The sequence below is a fragment of the Grampus griseus genome (assembly GCF_964374135.1).
Source record: "Grampus griseus genome assembly, chromosome: 11".
Classification (NCBI taxonomy): domain Eukaryota; kingdom Metazoa; phylum Chordata; class Mammalia; order Artiodactyla; family Delphinidae; genus Grampus; species Grampus griseus.
The window spans coordinates 59,741,422-59,763,735 of NC_139005.1; positions in this window are offsets into that span (position 1 = coordinate 59,741,422).

Below are 22,314 nucleotides of genomic sequence, written 5' to 3' on the forward strand. Positions count from 1 at the left end.
ATCCTTTCTGCCATCATGAGTAATTACCCGGGCTTGCTGGAAAATGTAAATTCTCTAAGGAATGGTTACAATGTAAATACTATACCATTCATTAGATTTTTTTCATAGTTAATTTTACAAGGTCATCATGAACATTCAACTGCATAAGAATTTGGGAATTAGTCAGAGTTTAAACTTGGCTTTATAAAAAGCTGTAGCCAGTGAAATATAAAATCTTACATCAGATTTAAGATTATGCATTAGTGCTTTAAAACCTTGATAAAAATCAAACACTTCCCTCTAATATTTAGGGATTTACCATTTTGCAGCCTCACTGGACCTAAATAATTAGCACTGATTTATGAAGAAAAAAACAACAGAGGTTTAAGATCACTTGTTTTCTACTATATTTGATTAGCTAATGGTCCATCAAGAGCTCCAGAATTTAGGGAATTTAGTGGGGAAAATATTTTTGAAAACTTTAATGAAATAATGAATGATGCATAACGAACTGAATTTGTTAAACATGAAAGAAAGCCACAAGCAACAGCAGAAAAAAACCCTAAGCTTTCAAAAAAAGGGGGGGGGGGAGGTCAATACAAAATGGCTTGTCAGTTTATAAAATCAAGTTGGAGTATTATAGATCATATCTTTGTCACATGGTTTAACTCCCAAGCTATTAAACTGAAACTACAATGGTGATGGCATTATATTGATGCACCTTACATCTGAAAGACAGTCCCTGGTTCTTCTCAGTGGTGCTACTACCAATAAGAGGAATAGGTGACATGGATTTAGAAAAGCTCTATTCTCTAAAAAGCAGGGCCTTCTGACTGCACTCCTTTCTTATGTTCTCTTCAAGAAGTCACCAGCTTCTTCAAGCCAATAGACAGTAGTCTAAGTAGAATATTTTGGCTCTAGAGGAAAACTGAGTACAAATTACACAAAGGTAAAGAAACGGGGAAAAATTCCTTTTACTGGGTTTCCCTGGTGGCTCAGTGGTTAAGAATCCTCCTGCCAATGCAGGAGACATGGGTTCGAGCCCTGGTCCTGGAAGATCCCACATGCCATGGAACAACTAAGCCTGCGTGCCACAACTACTAAGCCTGCACTCTAGAGCCCGCGAGCCACAGCTACTGAGCCTGCGTGCTGCAACTACTGAAGCTCACGTGCCTAGAGCCGGTGCTCCACAACAAGAGAAGCCACCGCAATGAGAAGCCCACGCACCACAACGATGATGAGTAGCCCCCGCTCACGGCAACTAGAGAAAGCTCTCGCACAACAATGAAGACCCAACGCAGTCAAAAATAAATGAATTAATTAATTAAAAAAAAGAAAAATTCGTTTTACTAATTCCTATGTATAGTAGTTTATGGAGTCTGATATTTAAGGTCCTAGGACTCTATTTCCTGGGCAATGATCATAACTCATCATTAGATGGCTTAATCGTCCCACTGCAGGTTCCATGTCATTCTTGAACACCAGGGTGATATTTTCTCTGGATTCAACTCTTCTCTAACTTGGCAGTTCCTATCTTCCCCAGAATTTTGCTTAACCCTTCTTTTCAAATCTTTTTCCCTATGTCATTCTGATATTTTTGCATGCAAATCAACAAACAAACCCTCAGCTGCTTTTCACTGCTTTCAAACAATGAAGTGATTCTCCCCCAGCTAATTGTATAATTTGACGTACATCAAAACATGCTCTGTCACTGAGAATTCCTTTCCAGGCTTTTTATTTTTAACGTCCCTGCCTTTAAGTGCTTCCAGACTCAGTATATTTATTTTTCCTAATTTTTATATTTTTGTATTTACGTTTTACAGTACGATTTCACATCTCATATTTTCTTTGATTTGTTATCTTAATACAACATCATTATACTTAAAGTCTATATCTGCATTTAAAATTGTTGCTTAGAATATTAGTGGAAAATAGATTCACAATTACTTAGGAAGCGGATTTTCACCACAGACCAAAAGTTTAGTTTGACATGATATGACATGAAACACAAGGGCAATCTCATAAATTTCCTTCCTGTTCTGTTTCTAGAGCTATGCACACCAGAAGATATGTGTTGGATCAACTAGTCACATATGGCTTAGCCTGAGTTATATATTAGATTTGTTAAAACAGTATCTTTCATCTGCAAGGTATTTCACAGCTTACATAACATGTAAAAACATGGTATAATTTATATTACTTAATTTTTATAAAAACACTGTTGTAAAGATTGTATACCAAGCTCACTGACAAAGCATCAGTGCCCCTGGTTATTAGTCTCCAATTTGAAATCAGTTCCAAGTCTTCAAATGCATACTCTGCTACTCCTTCCCCCAAAGTGCACAACTTAGCTGAGTGAGACTTCTTGTATAAGTTGACTCTTACCCAAATAAAACTGAGTTAAGAAGGTTAGAATATTTTTGTAATTTCCATTTAAAAATCTATAGATAATTAAATTATATTTTTAGGAGGCTTAAAGAGAATTTTTAAAAACATAGAGTAAAAAAATATATTTTCCTACGTGAGTTTTCCTGATTTCCAAAAGCAGAGACCTGGGGATAGATATATTAATTATGTTTCTCTAATTCCTTTATTTCTGCTGCCACATGTTTCATAATAAAGGAAATGAATAATAATAAATGAAAACTCCTCACTTATCTATATATCTTTCCCAGTTCTCAAATTTCCATATAATATTACATAACAAAAGTAAATCTTCATTAATCAAAGGAAAAAGGTCCTCAGCATGCTTCCTGAATCCAGATTCTATATGATTGCCAACCCCAGAAGATTCTAATGGCACCCAGGAAATTATCTATGCTGTTTTTCCTGAAAGAAAGTAGATCACCAAATGCTAGATTTCTAGCATAATTGATAGGGGAAAAAAGAAAAGAATCAAAAGACAATTTTACCATATTTTATAAGTAAATATATGTGGAGCCTGGAGGACCAAGTGGTTTAATCAACATTAAACAAGAAATGAGCCTGGGGCTTCACTAGTGGCACAGTGGTTGAGAGTCCGCCTGCCGATGCAGGGGACACGGGTTCGTGCCCCGGTCCGGGAAGATCCCACATGCCGCGGAGCAGCTGGGCCCGTGAGTCATGGCCGCTGAGCCTGCGCGTCTGGAGCCTGTGCTCCGCAACGGGAGAGGCCACAACAGTGAGAGGCCCGCATACCGCAAAAAAAAAAAAAAAAAAAAAAAGAAAGAAATGAGCCTGGACTCAAGCCCATCTCTCCTGATTTTCAGTCCAATTATATTTCCTTTTCAATAAATTGTTATATGTTAAGAACAAAAAAGAAAGGTTTCTTTGAATATCTGACTTAAATCTGTGGTATTACAGCTGAAAATACAAAGCGGCCTGACTAATTTAACATAGGCTATTCCTTAAACCTTAAACCATGAAGAACAAATGAAGGAGCAGTTTTATTATTTTGGTGTAGAAAATTTTCGTGAAGATTAAAATACATTATGCAACACATTATACTAAGAGCTACTTTGAAAATAAAGTGGAAATCTAAGCGGAATTCTCATCTATTTCCAGAAGGGTTATAAAAAATAATTGCTTTTCAAAATTTAACATTATTAACAAAGCAACTGTAATATGTACTCTCCATTTGCTGACAATTTATTTGCTCATGTCATAGTCAGAGGGTAGACAGAAATGAATGAATCAAGTGCCCTTTCATTTCACTAGCCTTCAGATTTAATTGAAGACTGCTTTGCTAATCTCCATCACTGGGACTCTGTGAAATTGCTTAATAGGTTATCTTTCCATTTTAAACAGTTTCCAGAGTGAAAAGGCTAAAGCATCTAGCACAAGGATTGAAGAAATACAATATTGCTAATATAGAGAGTTTCCCAATGATTATGTTTGTAAAACAGAAATACCATTCATATTGAATTACAAGACTATGCTTCTGATTTAGTCATATGTAGCTCAAATGATAAAAGAATAAAGCCACAATAAAATTGGATGACACCTTCGCTAAATAATCATTAAGGGGAAAATCACAGGCTAATTCCTTGATACAGCAAAATATATTTTCAGGTAGCACTGTGCTTGTCCGAATTCTGTATAAATTGCTGTTAATGAAGGTTTTTGTCAGCTTTCCAGATCCTCAGTATATGTATCTCTTCCTTCAACTCAGGTCATTGGACACAGAGTACTAGAAATCTACATTTTTGTGTGTGTGTGAAAGATTTTCTATAACACATTAGTGCATGAATATATCATTCTTCTATCACATGGCAACAAAAAAGGGCAACATATTACCAACTAGAGAAAAAAATGTGTGTGTATAAAAATACATATGTATGTATGTATATATATATATATATATATAGAATATATGTTTCCATTTTTAGAATTGTTTTCCCTTCATAATTTGACACTGCAAATGTAATCATTTATAGTAGTGATCATCTCATTTTTATCAAAAGAACTAGATAGAAATTATATTTTCCTCTACTTTGAATAAAGTAAACTGTTGACAGCCACCCATAAAATGGTAGTAATTAGGTCGAAACATTATAAGAATTCTGTGATTTGGAGTCCACTTCATAGTTTCTTTCCTTTGGTTTGTATTCAGATTAGAGCCAATGACTTTCTAGGGGAAAAATTCCATAGAATGATAATAAAATAGCTATCATTTTTGATCACTTCTTTCCACAAATTTGGCTGAAATGATAGGAGTTATGCAACATATTCTCTCTCATTTACTATACACAGCATTCTGTAATAAGCAGCATTAACCCCTTTTTACAGATGATGGGACTGAAGAATAGAGACATTAAATGTGTAACTTTCTCCAGAATACATAGTTGGCAAATGACAGAGCTAAGTGTGGGGATCACATTTGTCAAATGCTAAAGCCTGTGCTGACCAACCTTGACCAACAGCTGCCTGTCCTGACAAGGTTAAATTCAGTGAGACGTTGATTTCAGATAATCTGATCAAAATTTGAGAAAGAGTCTCACAACTTATCTCCCCTCTCAGAAATAACTTCACAACATTCTCTAGTGAGGTATCTTGGGTAGGAAGATATACATTTCATGTGTTTGTATGGTTTACGTTATGATTTGGAAAAGAGCAATATTGAAACCAAACCATTAAAAAATCGGTCTACTTGTGTGTTTGATATGAAGAAGCTAAGAGATCGTTTAAAGCTTAAATATCATGGTTAATTAATATTTTTTCTAATTAAAAAGTAATATTAGTTTTCATAGGTAACTTGAAAAACAGACAAAAAAATAAATAGCAGGGAAAAAATTACTAGCCAAAGTTTCATGATCCGGGAGCAATTTACACAAATTTTCTGCTAAATTTCCATATATATATATATATATGTTTCATATGTGTATATGAAATACATATAAGCATATATCAGATTATACTATTATAATATATACTGTATATACTCTAGAATATAATATACCATAATATTGTTATAATTATATGTTTATATTTATTTAAAGGTAGATAGAGAACAAAAATGTAAATCTTACATACTTGCCTATAAATCTTTGTCATATATCTGATAATTTTATTATAAAAAAAAATTCCGGAAGCAAATTGGAAAAAATTTTGATATAAATTACCAAAATTTCCTTACAGGAAATTTATACCAATTTATACTGCCAACAGCAGCATAAGAGAGAAATTAACATCTTACAATAGGGTGGATGCTAAGGTGTGCAGCCCAGATCCCCTTTCAGAGGAAGGTTCTCACCCCACAAGCTGCAGGGAATACTGGTTGCTGATAGTTTGCACCGGGTTCCTTCCCTAAAAGTTGCCCAAGATTAAGCTGCATCTCCAGAGCACCTGTTTACAATGCCTGGCTAATGTGGAGGGACAAAGGTCCAGACCCCTTGCCTCAATTCAAGACAACTCTAAAGGACCACCCCAGCTCCAGACATGCCCATGGGATTGGCTTGGACTAATCCTCTACCTAATCCTGCTTCCCATTTCCTCACAATGGTGTTTTGGAGTTGTTACCAAAAGCAATAAAGTGCCTTCAAACAAATCTTGCTCTGAGAATGTTTCCAGCACAACCTGACTTAAGACATATCAGTGGTTATCTGTACTCATAAACATGCTATCCCTCTCCTGTTATTTAAGACTATTTTTTTCTAATAGCCCTTGGCAAGGTTTTGTGCTTTTCTTCCTAACAGTCTGAGTTTATAAAGCTATTGCATATTTTGGTTATAATGAATAAAATAAATTCATACATTTTCCTACCTAAAAATAACTATTTCTTGTCATTACAAACCATCGAACAAGACTAAAGATAAACTAGGAAATATTTACAAAGAATACAGTGTTAATATGTTAAAAATGTGTAGGGCTGTTAAAAATTAGTAATCAATTACTAACACTAAAATATAGTGATTGCCAAGCGTCTTCTGTACATTTAGCTTTAGATGAAGCCCGAATTGTAAAGTAGGTGGGGGCAGACTTGCTCAGGTCAAATTCCAGAGTCTGAACACCCACTGGGCTCCTTTTCTTTGCCCACTTGCTTGGCTTCCCAGGGCCCATAAACATAGGTCCCTAGATCTCCATGAAGCATAGTTTAGAAACCTTTCCTCTAAAAGAGACATTAACTCCAAAGATGAACAATGCATAGAAAAATTAAAATTTAAATTAATGAATTTTCTATAATTCTTATTAATAACATAAATTCTTGTTAGACAAGAAGGTATAATTTTCCTATAATTCTATAGATTTAGACACAGAAAAATAATATCAATAGAGTATAGTGGGACACATAATCATAAACTTTCAATATTGAGAGCCTTAAATAGATCACTTTCAATAAATCCTTTTTAATAATTTATCTAAAGGAATTTGAAATTCAGATAAGTATTTACATTCATAATTTTGACCAAAGCATTATTTATCATATCAGACAATTTTGAACAATCAAAATGCTCATGGAAACAATAATTGATTATTTTCAAGAGCTTACTATGATTCAGATATTATGCTCAGTGCTATCACATGGTATATCCATGTGATAGAGATTAATCCATGGGCAGGGATGTAAAAAGCATGTGTTCAGAAGAAAACAAAAGTGGATAAAGGTCCACATAAATTTAAAAACAAATACAAGAGTTTATATAGAATGACTATGATCTTGATAAAACCAAAAATAAATAATTGTGTTTATACTTGCACAATTCATTTGCATTGTTGTTCTTGATTTGTCTTTCATATAGCTTCCAAATTTTAAACATGTATGTATCTTCTTACAATCAGACAAAATTTTTACTTAAAAATATAAAACATAATACTCAAGTGTACCCACTTATTTAATCTCTGAAGTAGAAATTTGCTTCTTGCTGTTGATTTAGTTGGTTGTCAAAGCATTATCCTAACTTGAATATGCTGACTTCGTTAGGGGATTACTATAAGCAGTAATGTCTCGCTTAGTCCATGTCTTACTTTGTCAGTAGAAAGTCATTTATGAAATTCCCTTAGAATTCCATTCCCAAATTCTCTGCATGGGCTCTGCTTTGGCTTCTCACACTTGGGATTTGTCAAGACTTCTCATAGAATGTGTGTTCTCTAGCATCATCTGTGCCATTTGGGTCACTAGCCTTTTTTTTTTTTTTTTTTTGCATCGTAGTGAAAAAGTACAAAATGCAATTTGTCTGTTAGTAGAAAATTGTTGGTCCAGGTTGCCAAGTGCAAATGGAGAACTGACCAGCAGGTCAATTGTGATGTAATTAATTACAGTCTTGTAACTTAGAGTTCAGACTGATACTCATTCAGTTATGCAACCGAGGACGGGGGATGGGGGGAGTTGGTGGAGAGAGAGAACAAGTTGATTCTGTCCCAAATAGCCAAAAAGGTCATTGTGTCTTACTCTATTCTGTTTACAAGTGTAATTCATGAGAAATTATCTTAATGGAAAAAACAAATTTATGTATTTTTCAGTAAATTTTATGTGAATTTGTTTCCACAAGTTATCAGAGGTGAATGCATCAGTGTTCTTCGCTATTAAGAGCTGTGAGATTTTCTCTTTCCATTCATGAAATAATATAAAGAAAAATACTCAATTAAGACACATTTCCTAACATTTTTCTACTCTTTTTAAAAATATATAGCATTAGTAAAAATAGCTAAAAGAAAAACCAATCATTTAATATTTTCATAAACTCATATAAGTTTACTTCAGTGAATGCATTTGAAAGGAATGAGCACTTATATTAAATAATTTATTCTCATGATGCACTAATATGTGTTCAGTTCTGAGTCACAGTTTAATTTGTAGGATATAAAAATCTAGTTTCTACACTGATATAAATTAATGATGTATGTTGAATATACACAAGAAACAATGTCATTTAAGATTTTAAAAATTTTAATAGAACTACCATATGACCCAGCAATCCCACTACTGGGCACATACCCTGAGAAAACCATAATTCAAAAAGAGTCATGTACCAAAATGTTCATTGCAGCTCTATTTACAATAGTCAGGACATGGAGGCAACCTTAGGGTCCATCGACAGATTAATGGATAAAGAAGGTGTGGCACATATATACAATGGAGTATTACTCAGCCATAAAAAGGAATGAAACTGAGTTATTTGTAGTGAGGTGGATGGACCTAGAGACTGTCATACAGAGTGAAGTAAGTCAGAAAGAGAAAAACAAATACTGTATGCTAACACATATATATGGAATCTAAAAAAGAAAAAAGAAATAAAATGGTCAGAAGAACCTAGGGGCAAGACAGGAATAAAGATGCAGACCTACTAGAGAATGGAGTTGAGGATACAGGAAGGGGGAAGGGTAAGCTGGGACGAAGTGAGAGAGTGGCATGGACATATATACCCTACCAAATGTAAAACAGATACCTAGTGGGAAGCAGCTGCATAGCACAGGGAGATCAGCTCGGTGCTGATCCCACCCTGGAGGGGTGGGATAGGGAGGGTGGGAAGGAAGGAGATGCAAGAGGGAAGAGATATGGGGACATATGTGTATGTATAACTGATTCACTTTGTTATAAAGCAGAAACTGACACACCACTGTAAAGCAATTATACTCTAATAAAGATGTTTAAAAAAAAGATTAAAAAAATTTTAATAGTTAAAAATGCAAAAATTGTTTAAAAGCATGATTTTTCCTATGCTTTCTTCCATTTTTCATTTCTATAGCTCTCATTTTGAGTCTCTTACTGTTTCAAGTTCCCCCTAAAACTTTCAACAGTCTTAGAACCAACCTGAAATTTATTCCTACCTAGGAAAACTTAAGAAAGTAAATGAGTGCTTCCTTATAAGGTTTTATTTTATTATGCTTATCATTCAAAAATATTCCATAATATTTCCAAATATTTTTTTCTTTGATTTTGTCCTGAATGAGGTGAAACACCACTCTGAATACATAGATCCTATTTTTAAAATGTTGAATCAATGTTACCTAGATTTTATATTTTACTTGTTTTCATTTCTCCTTAGAATATTTTCTCCCCTGTCTCTCTTTTCCTATGTTTAATGCCATCTCTCACTTTATTTATCTCTTTGTCCTCTTCCTTTGCAACCTTGGAGAACTTTTCAAACTTGACCTTTAGGTCAGTGATTTGATTTTTCTCAATGTAAATTTTATCTTTTATTGATTTCAGTGAGGATTTAATTTTGCCACTGTGTTTGTTGATACTCTCTTTCATAACCATGTCAGATTCCTTTTTCAGCTCATTCTGAAAGCATCCTTTTTTCCTGTTGATTTTTCAACTAATCTTAAAGAATTTCCATTTCAGTGTTTTCTATCCTAATAATTGTTTGCTCCTATTTTATAGAGGCCAAGTCATTCTAAATTCTTTTGAGGATACAAATAAAAACGTTCCTGACATTTTCTTCTAGATTTTTCAGTAGATTATTGTTAGAGCTATGTTCTTCTTCCTTTTCTTTTTCTTGGTTGTTAGTTTCTTCCCCACTCATCCCCTCACTCCATACAGTTTTCTCAAAAGCATTTATTTCTTTTTTCTTTCATTCTTTTATTTTTTTAAATTTGTCCATTCTCAGTGTTGCCAATAAAAACCATTTACTCTTGTTTTGGGGTTTTGTTCTATTGCAATTTTCTGGTAATCAGGAACTCTGATCCAATCTAGTATATAAGGACATGCTAAGAATTACATGTCCTAGAAATATTACAACCAAAGATTTTTCATCTCCCTGCCTATAGTATTTTACTTTTTTATAATTCTCTTTCCAGAATATTCTCAACCACATATCAACCAGGTTATGCCTATTTATTCTGAGAACTGTTGTCCATTCCTATATATAAAATAGAGGTTTGCAATGAAGGAAACTGATACTATTGTATTTTTTTACTTATCTCATAATAGAAAGATAATTGCACAAATTATATGTTTTTACTAATACTGATTCTGAGTCAAATAATTGACGGTAAAATATTTGTGAAATAATTTCCTATGTGTAGTTAGGTGGTATTGATTTTATAATAAATATGCTGAATGTTCTATGGTGAAATGCTTAGCCAAGTATTTATCATGGTTAAGATTTTCTTTCCAATAATGAATGGAAGTTTTTCCAGACAGCTGCTTTCAATTAGCTAATAGTATTTGGTATCATGAGCTCTATTCCTTTAAAGCTACCTAGATATTTAAAGTCTGCCTAAATCTTAACGAATTTGGGTTGTTGAGAGTAGCTGTAAAGGGAGCTGTTAGCCAAATTTCATTTTAAATCAGTAGTGTGGTCTTGACTTCTGCAATAGAGTACATTAAACACACCATGACCTTTTCAAATGTCTTTATCTGGAGAACTTCTGAAACTGTCTTACAAATGTTACCCAATTTAAGCCTACAGGTGAATCTAACTCTCAATCATGCTGATATGCTTGGCCACAGAACACATGAAAAGTATTTGAGAAACTTTTTTCATTGATTTTAAGTTTTATAGGATCAGAACTGTGTTTCTCAGGGAAGAGAATGCCAGGAATACAACCTCTGTGTATGTGTGTGTGTGTGTGTGTGTGTGTGACATATACATATATACATTTTTCCATATATATATATACATATACATTGTGATACAAATGTAGTGGTGCATATATATAATATATACTATATATACACTATGTGTTATAGATGTTATTATATAGTATATTGTATATATATCACAATATATATGTATATATATATAGACATATTGCTTTAAACATGCTATGGTTTATATATGTAAACTTATAAAGATACAAGTCTATTTGTTTAAATAATGACATTGAATTTACGGTAGTACTTTTATGAAAAAATACCTTCATAGAGATAGTAAATATCTGTTCTCAATAAAATGTTAATAAGGGAAATAAAAATATTAATAATTAAAATACACTTTGAAGTACCTGTTTTAAAGTAATTCAGTAAAATAAGTAATGCAAATGTTAAAAAGGTTGTCCCTTAGGGTACCAGATATCTAAAAGATTAAAAGCATACCTTTTGGAAAAAAGATAATCTATTATCTCTAAAGTACCCTCATACTTTGGAAATGACCATATCCATTACAAAAATGCTCTGCAAATACACACCATTCTATATTTACAAGAACTGTGCTTCCCTGCCCGCCCCCCAAGTCTATTTGCAATGATTCCAGAGAATGAAAGTCGCTTCCGAGGCTTTTTTTTTTGTGACAAACACAGAGCTGTTGACAATTATTGCCGTGAGCATTTTTAATGGTAGAGAAATGAGAAGTATAATGAATATGTTTTTTTAAAGCTCTAGTGCTTAGGGAAATGTTACATTGATATAAGATTTAAAGTTGCCATACTGGAACATGATACAGTTGCCATATTGGAACATGACCCAGAAAGAAAATACTACTGATGAAATTTGTTGAAATAATATACTCTTCTATTAAACTCAGTTCTTCTAAACGACAACTACATGAGCAAAATGACAACTTCTTAAAGATATTTTGGCACTGTGTACAGCCATTCCCTAAAGATTTGTTTTCTTTATTAGTGATACTTACATATCAATAATTCTTTAAAGCAAACAGTACAGAAGGAAATCTGGTACTTGTCTTTCTTTCTGTACAGTTAACCAGATGGCAACTTTGCTGACTCTAAATATTTCATTTCTAATTTCCTCCTGAAGTTTTATTAAAAACATCATTGAATATGATAAGAGCAATGTAATAAGTGTTTTGATGAATAAAATAAATTATGAACCCTTTCTTCCAGGCTTTCATTCTAACTAGGAACATAATGAGTGCTCTTTTACAAACTTTGATTGAACAGAACATATTATGTGTTAGTTACAATGCCGTTCTTAGCTCAGTGCTTTGTACATAATAAATACTTAGTAAAGTTATTCAATTATTGAATAAAAAATTTTGTACATATGTTGCTGAAGTATTTCTATTATAGTTCTAGAACTAAATATTTTCTCATGTTCACTTAATCACCATAAAAACTGAAGTTCAGAGAAATTTAGCATCTTATCCAGGGTTGCACAATAAACAGTGGGAATAAGCTGTTCCACCTTAATTCGCCAAATACCACAAAAAGTGCTATTTTCACTGTGCTACAGCTGGCAGAAAAATAATCATAATGCATGGTAGAATGCAAAAAGTGATACATGACACATATATGTAAAATACCGTGGGGAAGTGAAGAGGTGGCTACTCTCCAAATAAAAGTTGGGGTCTGGCTATAAAAAAATGTGCGAATTATTTTGGGATAGACCAAAATAGATGTCTTCTAAATCAACGTTAGACATACATGTTTTGACCAAGGGACAAATTAGCATATCTGATGATAATTACAGGTTAAAGTCTAAAATTCCAGCATCACGAAATTAGCATTTACTTCATAGAAAATGGAAAATGATTGAACATATTTTACCTGTAAAGTGATATCATAAGTAATTGTCTAGGTAGATTAATTTGGCAGGAGTTTAAACAATGGATACAAAGGAATAGAGATTTAAAATAGGAAAAAAAGACATCTTTGTGAAAAAATACAGATAACTTTCAGAGAAATATATTTGGGGCTAGGCAAATGGAAGAGGTGTTATTTTTTAAAAAATCATCATTAACAATCAGTAACCAATTAGAAATGGTGGCCAGAGAGAGGAGGTAGTTTTTTATATAAAAATGTTCAAACGTCAATGCCTCTTGGTTTTGCTGAGCTACATAGATTTTTAGTTTGGTTTATACACCTAAATTGAGCTCAATATGGTGAGCTATTTGTTTTTGTCTTCAATTTTTTAATATATTTGTGAACAGAAAAGGCTACACCTCTTTTTCAAGAATTATAAGGAGATAGATGAGAATGGCTTCGATTCCTTGTTAAAGCAAAGAACTTGAGGGTTTGAATTGAAATTATTTATCATCAACATTTCAGGTTCATATTGAGTGCCAGCATTGCATTGAGAGTTGACACTAAACCTTTAGTTAAGGACTGAAGGATAACATCAGAATTGCATTCTTAATAGTTTCTTGTAGAGACTTTTATAATAAGCTGCATATATGTATTGAGTTCTCTCCTCCTATAATTATTTGTCATCTTCAAAAAGTCCTTAGTAATAATCCAACTATTTTAGATATTAGAGAGAGAGATGGAAAGATAGATAAATGTAATAAGAGAGAGCGAGAGCAAAAAGAGACAGAGAAACAGGACCAGGTGGATCATAAATGGCTATTAGAGACATTAGTTTCCAAACAGCTACTTCAACATCAACGATATAATTCTTTCATATGATAAAGTTGATTTCTATATGAGTTCAGTAAGTGTTAGTAGAGCTAATTTTCTGTCCTTCAGTTATCACCTTTCACCTAAACTATAGAAGTAGAGCCTGTAACCACTGAAAAGTTTTAATTTCTAATTGTATAGGAAAGTTCCTTGGGGGTGGGGTGGGGGAGAAATAGATGGAGCTAGATCTGGTAGTTCTTTCCTATAACGTTCTTCTAAAGTAAGCACGTAGAAAGATTTTACCTAGGCTTTATGAACCTACAAACAATCTATGGGAAAAACAATGAAATGGTGACAGAATCGGGTGAATTAAACACTCTTGAGTGAAAGTAAATTTAAAACTGAACTGTGCTCCTTACTTGAACAGTTACTGTCTAAGACAATGGGAAGATTCCTAACAATGTATTCATATGACCAAGTATTATTGTAAAACTTGCAAAAGTAGGATATTTTAACTGCAATTGGTTAAGACCATTACATCTTCCCACCCTGACTTCCTCTCTCAGGAAGTTGGCATTGAAGTGACCAGAGACATTTTTAGGCTCATGTTAAGAGTTGGTAATACTCAATTTCAACTGCCATTTGTAAAGACTATTTTGAAAGTTTCAAGACAATAATGAGAAGTTGCAGACTCCTTGTTTGGACATTTGTAAAGGATTTTTTTTTGTTATTTTAAAATTTATTATTAGGAACTGAAAAGGACCAATAAAAATAATGAAGTACAAAACAAAAATGATGAATTTGAACACTTCGATTAATAAAAAGTATTCTGATGTAAAGGCATGAATTGCTATAAACAGTTTTTCACTGTTGTGGCCTCTCCCGTTGCGGAGCACAGGCTCTGGACGCGCAGGCTCAGCGGCCATGGCTCACGGGCCCAGCCGCTCTGCGGCATGTGGGATCTTCCCGGACCGCGGCACGAACCCGTGTCCCCTGCATCGGCAGGCGGACTCTCAACCACTGCACCACCAGGAAAGTCCTGAATATTGGCAATTACAGTTTGTTTTATTACCCGAGTACTGGCTCTAGAAGTGGTTTATGCCCCAGGGTTTCTGTTTAGGTATTCACTCGTCTGTCTACAATTTTAGAGCAGCTGTTTGCCCTATGACCTCCGTTCTCTGGATCTAAGAAAAATTGTAGACTTTCACTTCAATCAGCTTTTTTCTTGTCTTGAGGATGGGAGTGATGATTTCCAAGGTCCTTCCATGCCAGTCCAGAAACCAGGACTGTGATTTTTATATTACTTTCCATCAAATCCTTCATCAGATACTCTATTACCTTGTCTTCTGGGAAACCACATATTCCTGGTTTTCTTCTCTCAGTGGTCACGCCTTCACAGCCTCTGCTCAGCCTCTAAGCCTTGCCTGTCCCAAGCTTCAATCATTGACTGTCTTCTTGTCATGTGCTTTATCTAAATGCTCTCACTAGAGGTCTCATTCAATTGAGTGACTTTCAATATGATTTCTGTGTTGTTGATTCCCAAATGTATATATTTATCCCTAATAAATTATTCTGCCTTTAAATTCCTGAAAGAACTTGGGTCTTAGTATTTTGATGTTTGTAAGCTGAATTCATTTAAAAAAATGTATTGTGTATTGGCTCTGTTCAGTGTCCATGCTTTAAGACCCACTGCCTACTCCTTTGCATCATGTTTTCCAATTAATAAATAGTTTTCGAGAAAAAGATCAAAAGATCAATTCCTAAGCAAGCATATCAAATACAATGCTCAATTTCTAATTGTATAGTATTTCAGTACATCAAACTAAATTTAGTATTTTCACATTTTGCACAATCATTAAGTATATGATTGATTCTCAGATAATTCGTATTTGCAGTTTAATCCTTGCAACTAAGCAAATATTTAAAGGTTTTTTAAAAAAAATTCTTCTAGAGAAGAACATATTTAATGCTTAAATATTTAGAGGTGAAGAAGTATCTGAAAGCTGAAAAAGAGTTACATAAAGCTTAAAGACCAATTTGTTGTACAGTTTTCCAGTACACATTTTACTCTGTTATTCTTTTTTTTTCTTTTTTCTGTTATTCTTTAAAACAAAACAAAACAAAACAAGCGAACAAACAAAAAACAAAGCCAAACCCATTAAAATCAACGTAGCTCTTTTATTTCTAAAGTTGTTAAATTGTGCATGCATTGTGTTAGGCACCCTCCACTGAAAAGGACCTGCTTTGTGGAGTTGTTTATTATGAATAGAGTTAGTAATAATACAGACATTACTAAAACACCCATGTTTCCTAGAGTAAAATTTGATCCAGAGCCACAAAGGTCAGTTACCAGATGAAAATAAAAAACAAAGAGACAACTTTCTATGTAACCGCACTTTCTTCTATTCCTAAAGGGCAATGGCTCCTCCCAATGGACAGAGAAGAAATTAAAAAGCAATCAGCTTCATTTTTATACCTGTTATAAAACAAACCAGCTATTGCTAATATCAGCATAATACAGGAGGTTGGGGGATATTCTACTAGGGTCCTTAGATTGTACTATATATTAATTACCTAAGGGAAGCAATGAATCCTCTTGGTGAACAATCTAAATAGGTGAATTAATGAAACAGGATACAAGAGAGCATTTTGTTTTATTTATTTTTGCCAAATTTGAATGTGGCATAATAAATTATTATTATTATTATTTTGCGGTACGCGGGCCTCTCACTGTTGTGGCCTCTCCCGTTGCGGAGCGCAGGCTCCGGACGCGCAGGCTCAGCGACCATGGCTCACGGGCCCAGCCGCTTCGCGGCATGTGGGATCTTCCCGGACAGGGGCACAAAACCGTGTCCCCTGCATCGGCAGGCGGACTCTCAACCACTGCGCCACCAGGGAAGCCCCTATATTTACTTTTTAAAGTTCTTAAAAAAACTGCTCAGAGCACTTTAAATCCATGTTTCCAGGTAAGGACAGAGATTACATAATCAAATTAATTTGTATAGCAGTATCCCATGTATGATACTATTTGTGTCGAAGTAACATTTATTTTCACATTCAGCAAGTGTCATTAAATGTATTACAATGGATCATCAGAATTGGGGGGAGGATGTAATTCTGAAGACAAGATGGTGTAAGAGGGCTTCCCTGGTGGCGCAGTGGTTAAGAGTCCGCCTGCTGATGCAGGGGACACGAGTTCGTGCCCCGGTCCGGGAAGATCCCACATGCCACGGAGCGGCTGGGCCCGTGAGCCATGGCCGCTGAGCCTGCGCGTCCGGAGCCTGTGCTCCGCAACGGGAGAGGCCACGGCAGTGAGAGGCCCGCGTACCAAAATAAAAAATAAAAAAGATGGTGTAAAGAAATATGCAGTTGATCCTCATTATTTATGAATTCCATGATTCCATTATTATGAATTCACCGATTTAAATTTATTTGCAACCCTAAAATCAATACTCCAGGGTTTTCACAGTCATTCCATTCATGGACATGCACATGCTCAGTGTAGCAAAAAATTGAGTTGCCCCATGCACATGGTCTCAGCTGAGGTCAAATAAGGTTTCTCCCTGAAATCTTATTTCAGCTTTCATACTGTAAAATGTGTTCTTTTCATGCTCTATTTAGCGCCACATTTTTCACACTTTTGTGCTTTTTCTTGGCGATTTTGCTGTTTAAAATGACCCCCAAGCCTAATGCTGAAGTGTTATCCAGTGTTCTTAAGTCCAAGAAGGCTGTGATGTGCCTTATGAAAAATAGGTGTTAGATGCTTTATTCACTCATGAGGTATAGTGTTGTTTTCCAGGAGCTCAATGTTAATGAATCAACAATGTATATTAAATAAGATGTCTTGAAATAGAAGCACACATAAAACAAGATTACCTATTGATCAGTTAAGAAAACTGTAATGACAAGAGGCTTCCAGACCTCTCTTTATTCACCTTTATTTCACCAAGAAGCAATGATTCATATTTGCAGTGACTTTACAGAACGTAACTACCATGAAATGAGAACTGACTCTAAATACCTTTCTTATAGTGAAGCACAAACTGTAAGACTACTGCAGAATTTAGAATTAGAAGAATTTTATTTCTGGGATAGGTTCATGAAGGTATGGTCTTGGTGAAAGTAAGTTTTAGCCTGGTCTTCCTGGAACTTTTGTATAGGTAGAGTGAAGACTACTGGGAAATAAGAAAATAAGAAAGGAAAAAGCAAAGAAGTGGGATTATTGATCAAGATGTGTTGGATGTTGCTGGGTGGCCTAGATCAGGATTTCCAGGAATATGGCGAAATTAGTGGAGGTACCAGGGTCTAGTGATAAAAGACACTGAGTACTAAGCTGGGAACTTTGCATTTACTTTAAAGAGACACATGTTATTATGAAGTCTTGGGTAAGGGAAGGCTTGTTTAGGATTTAGATATATCTATTAAAATGCCCTCGGTGGAATAATATGTCTATGGCATCCATAACAAATGAATCAGTTTGATATTTATTCCAGTTACAGTTATTAGATCCAGGTACAAACAAATTTAATACCTACAACCTATACTCTGCAGTGACGTTTTTCCTAGTTGGCTAATATTTACTGATGAAGATTCTTAAAAAATAATATGTATTGCTTCCCCACAGTACTAGTCCAATAACTCAATATAACTGAATAAATATTAATCCTCTCCATCTTTTTCTTTTCTGCTTTATTAATAATCATTCTAAATTAAACACCTTTCAAGCCTATATAGAATTGATATTTTGGAGGGTTTGGGGCTGGCTTTTATTGAGAGGATTAAATATTTTTATTACTTTGCAGGAGAGACTAACCAAATAGTTGCAATTAGAAGTTAACATTTATTATATTTTCTTTTGTTTTACTCTATTTGCATATCTTAAATTAAGTAATTTGTTAAAGATTTATATCATTAATTTAAAAAATAAGATGTTGTAGAGAAGCCATATCTTAGGATAAACTATGTTCCTCTGTGATTCATTACTAAAAGGACCATCTGGAGACATGAAAAGAAAAATCTATTCCCTAAACTCCAGTGAAAGCATGATTATCTCCTCCATGTGAAGAGAGAATTGGGAGGCTTTCTCTAAATGTGCACTTCAAAGATTGAAGAATCGTATATCCCACTGAAGAGCAGAAACAACACCGAGGGCATGGCAAAGTTAAATGAATTCCAATTACTAAAAGCAAACATATAAACATCTGTAATTCTAATGGCCATAATAAATCTTTGCAGTTGAAAAAAGAAAAAAAGTTCTAGCTGGCTTGATAATTGGATCAATTTTTCACTTACGGGCTGTCAATTACTTGACATTTTAATGCATGCCAAATACAGCTAAAAGTATTTTAATTAGAATAACGTTGCAAAAACTAACCCTACAGCTTTAATTGTGGTTCTGAAGCACAAAGTGTGCATCTTAATACCTATTTCCTGAGCAGAAGTTAATTAAAAGCATGGTTTTTATATTGAACGTGTAAAAAAAGAGAGGGCAAAAAGAGAGGGAAATAATTGGCAATTAGGAATGTGTAAGAGTCCACCCTATAAAGCTAAGCAAGATTGCCACGAACTTTAAACAAGCTGAGAATTTCATTATTATTTTGGGTAGTAACAGAAGTTGTAACAATATGTTTTACATAGAAGTACAACACTTATGGCTGTTAGTTTCAAAAGCTTCCATTTTACTATGATAACAAGTTACATTTATATGATGATTTATTATTTTCAAGCTACCAGAGCATAAATTATTTTATTTGGTTTTATGAAATGCTGAGGTTGGTTTGAGAGTCTCAGCAAATAACACCTCCCTTTTCCCATCTAAGTTTGGAACCAATTGAGCACTAAGTCAAAGGCAGAAGGTAAATCAAAACATCTCCTATATGTTTGATAAAAACTAGTATGGAAGACATAGTGTGAAGCCCAAATGGGACTACTCACTTCCTAGCTGGTTGTAGAACAATCAAATCACACACTCCACTCTTCTAGAGAGTTTATAAAACTGGAAGAACTAATTTTCTCAGAAATTAGAAGGCAGAATCTTAAGTTTATATATAGTGTGCTGGTGATCTCTTTAAACAAAGTCTCAGTAAAGAAGATAGAAAAATACTGAATCCCAAGAGAACATGTTGCCCAAACAGCAAATGCTTCAGCCATTGTTCAGCTGTTTCACGTTGGTCCAGAGTAGAAAAGAAAGGATAGAACAACAAATACCTCCCATTTAGAACCATTTCTAGGTTATCCCCATTCAATCAAGAATCATAAATTAATGACTCTCACCTACCATCAAGGAAACTCATTCCATTGCCACAAGAAGTAAGGACAGGATAAGAGGCTAGGAGTGTTCAGGGAAAAAGACCCATTTTATGGAAGCTAGAGCAATGGGAAAAGGTCTCTTCTAAAGTGAATCATCTACGAAAGTTAGTCTTTGAGAGGTAAAGAAGTTATGCTCTATGAAATGGCACATTTAAGACAAGAACTGTACTGCCCAGTTACAAATCTAATACTCTTTCCATTATACCTAGTTGCATCTTTGTCTCATGTCTGTATTCTTTACTTTGTTATCTGAATTATTCCAAGTTTGCCCATCAGGAGCTCTTTCAGTTAGCTCCTGTGACCCTTTGATATATCTTGTCACTATCATTGTGGGTTTTTTCCCCCTTATGTCATTTCCTCATTTTCTGCTATGATAAGATGCTCCAGGCTCTATCTGCAAATTTGACCAAGAATTTTTTTAAAGAAAGAATACAGTTAGCCTCATTACCTTCAGCAATGGATAGGTATCTAAATTGCTTTTAAACTAATTTGTGTATGACCAAGGATTTCCTTGTATTTAGGTTATATATCAATGTTTCTAACATCCTGATAATTAACTACTTAACACCAGTGTTATTCCCTTGATCTATGGTTGCCTAAACTAATCCCTAAAAAAGGTAAGTTGCACAAAAGCACATTAACACAAACCTATACATTCAATTGATTATTTAAATCCTTAGGACAGGCAAAGGACTTGAATAGACATTTTTCCAAAGAAGATTTACAACTGGCCAAGAAATACATGAAAGATACTTAACATCATTAATCATCAGGGAAGTGCAAATCAAAATCACATTGGGATACCACCTCATACCTGTCAGAATGGCTATTATCAAAAAAACAAGAAATAACATGTGTTGGCAAGGATGTGGAGAAAAAGGAACCCTTGTGCACTGTTAGAATTTAAATTGGTTCAGCCACTATGGAAAACAGTATGGCAGTTCCTAAAAAAAATTAAAAATAGAACTAGCATGTGATCCAGCAATTCTACTTGCAGGTATTTACTCAAAGAAAACAAAAAAAAACCACTAACTAGAAAAGATATATACACCCCCAAGTTCATTGCAGCATTATTCACAATAGCCAAGACATGGAAACAACCTGTCTAGTGACAAATGAATGGATAAAGAAAATACATATGAATATTATTTTTTAAACTAATGCAACATTTTTATAGTGAAGAAACCTAAAGAGACTTTTTTCTACCAAAGATCACAGACAAAAAGTTCCATCTAAAATAACATGTATAGTCTAGTTTTCTAGTAAAGTTGCTGCCACATAAACTCCCTTACCAGATACTAATGTACACTTCAGCTCCCTTTGCTTCTCTTTTTCTTAAATAAATATTTATTATTGAAAGTCACAATCTGTTTCTTAAGAGCAAAATTTGTGAATTCTACAGCTACTTAGTTTTTGGGTTTTTTGAATATTTCACTTATTTATTTATTTGGTTGCACTGGGTCTTAGTTGTGTCAGGCAGTCTCCTTAGTTACAGCTCGCGGGTTCCTTAGTGCTGGCTCTTTAGTTATGGCACGCATGTGGGATCTAGTTCCCTGACTAAGGATCGAACTAGGGCTTCCTGCATTGGGAACTTGGAATCTTAACCACTGCATCACCACGGAAGTCCCTCCCTTTGCTTCTTTGTGTGCACATCATATATGTATATATGAATGGTGCCTTATTATTTAACAGAAGATGATCTTACTAGCTATAAATAAATATGTGCAAAAATATTTATATATATTAAATATATCTAATGGAATATTATTCAGTCATGAAAAAGAAGGAAATCCTGCCATTTGTGACAGCATGGATGAATCTTCTTCAGGGCATTAGGTTAAGTGAAATAAGTCAGACAGAACAAGACCAATATTGTATGATCTCACATATGTGGAACCTAAAAAAGCCGAAATCACAGAAACAGAGAGTAGGTTAGTGGTTGCCAGGGGCCAGGGGTGAGAGAAATGGGGCGATGTTGGTCAAAAAGTACAAACTTTCAGGTGTAAGATGAATAAGTTCTGAGGCTTTAATGTACATCATGGTAACTATCATTAACAATACTGTATTGTATACTTGACATTTGCTAAGAGAGTAAATCAAATATTCTCACCACACACACAAAAATTGTAACTATATCAAGTGATGGATGTGTCAACTAACCTTATCATTTCACAATATATCAAGTAATCATATTATACATCTTAAACTTATACAATGTTACTATTATTATTTTTTTGCCAATTTTATTTCAATAAAGCTGGAAAAAATCCCCAGGACAAAAAATATAAGACATAATATTTGGGAAAATGAAGGCAAGCTGTGTTCTAAAAGAAGGGACCTACAGAAGAATCCTGAGGACACATGGTGCCT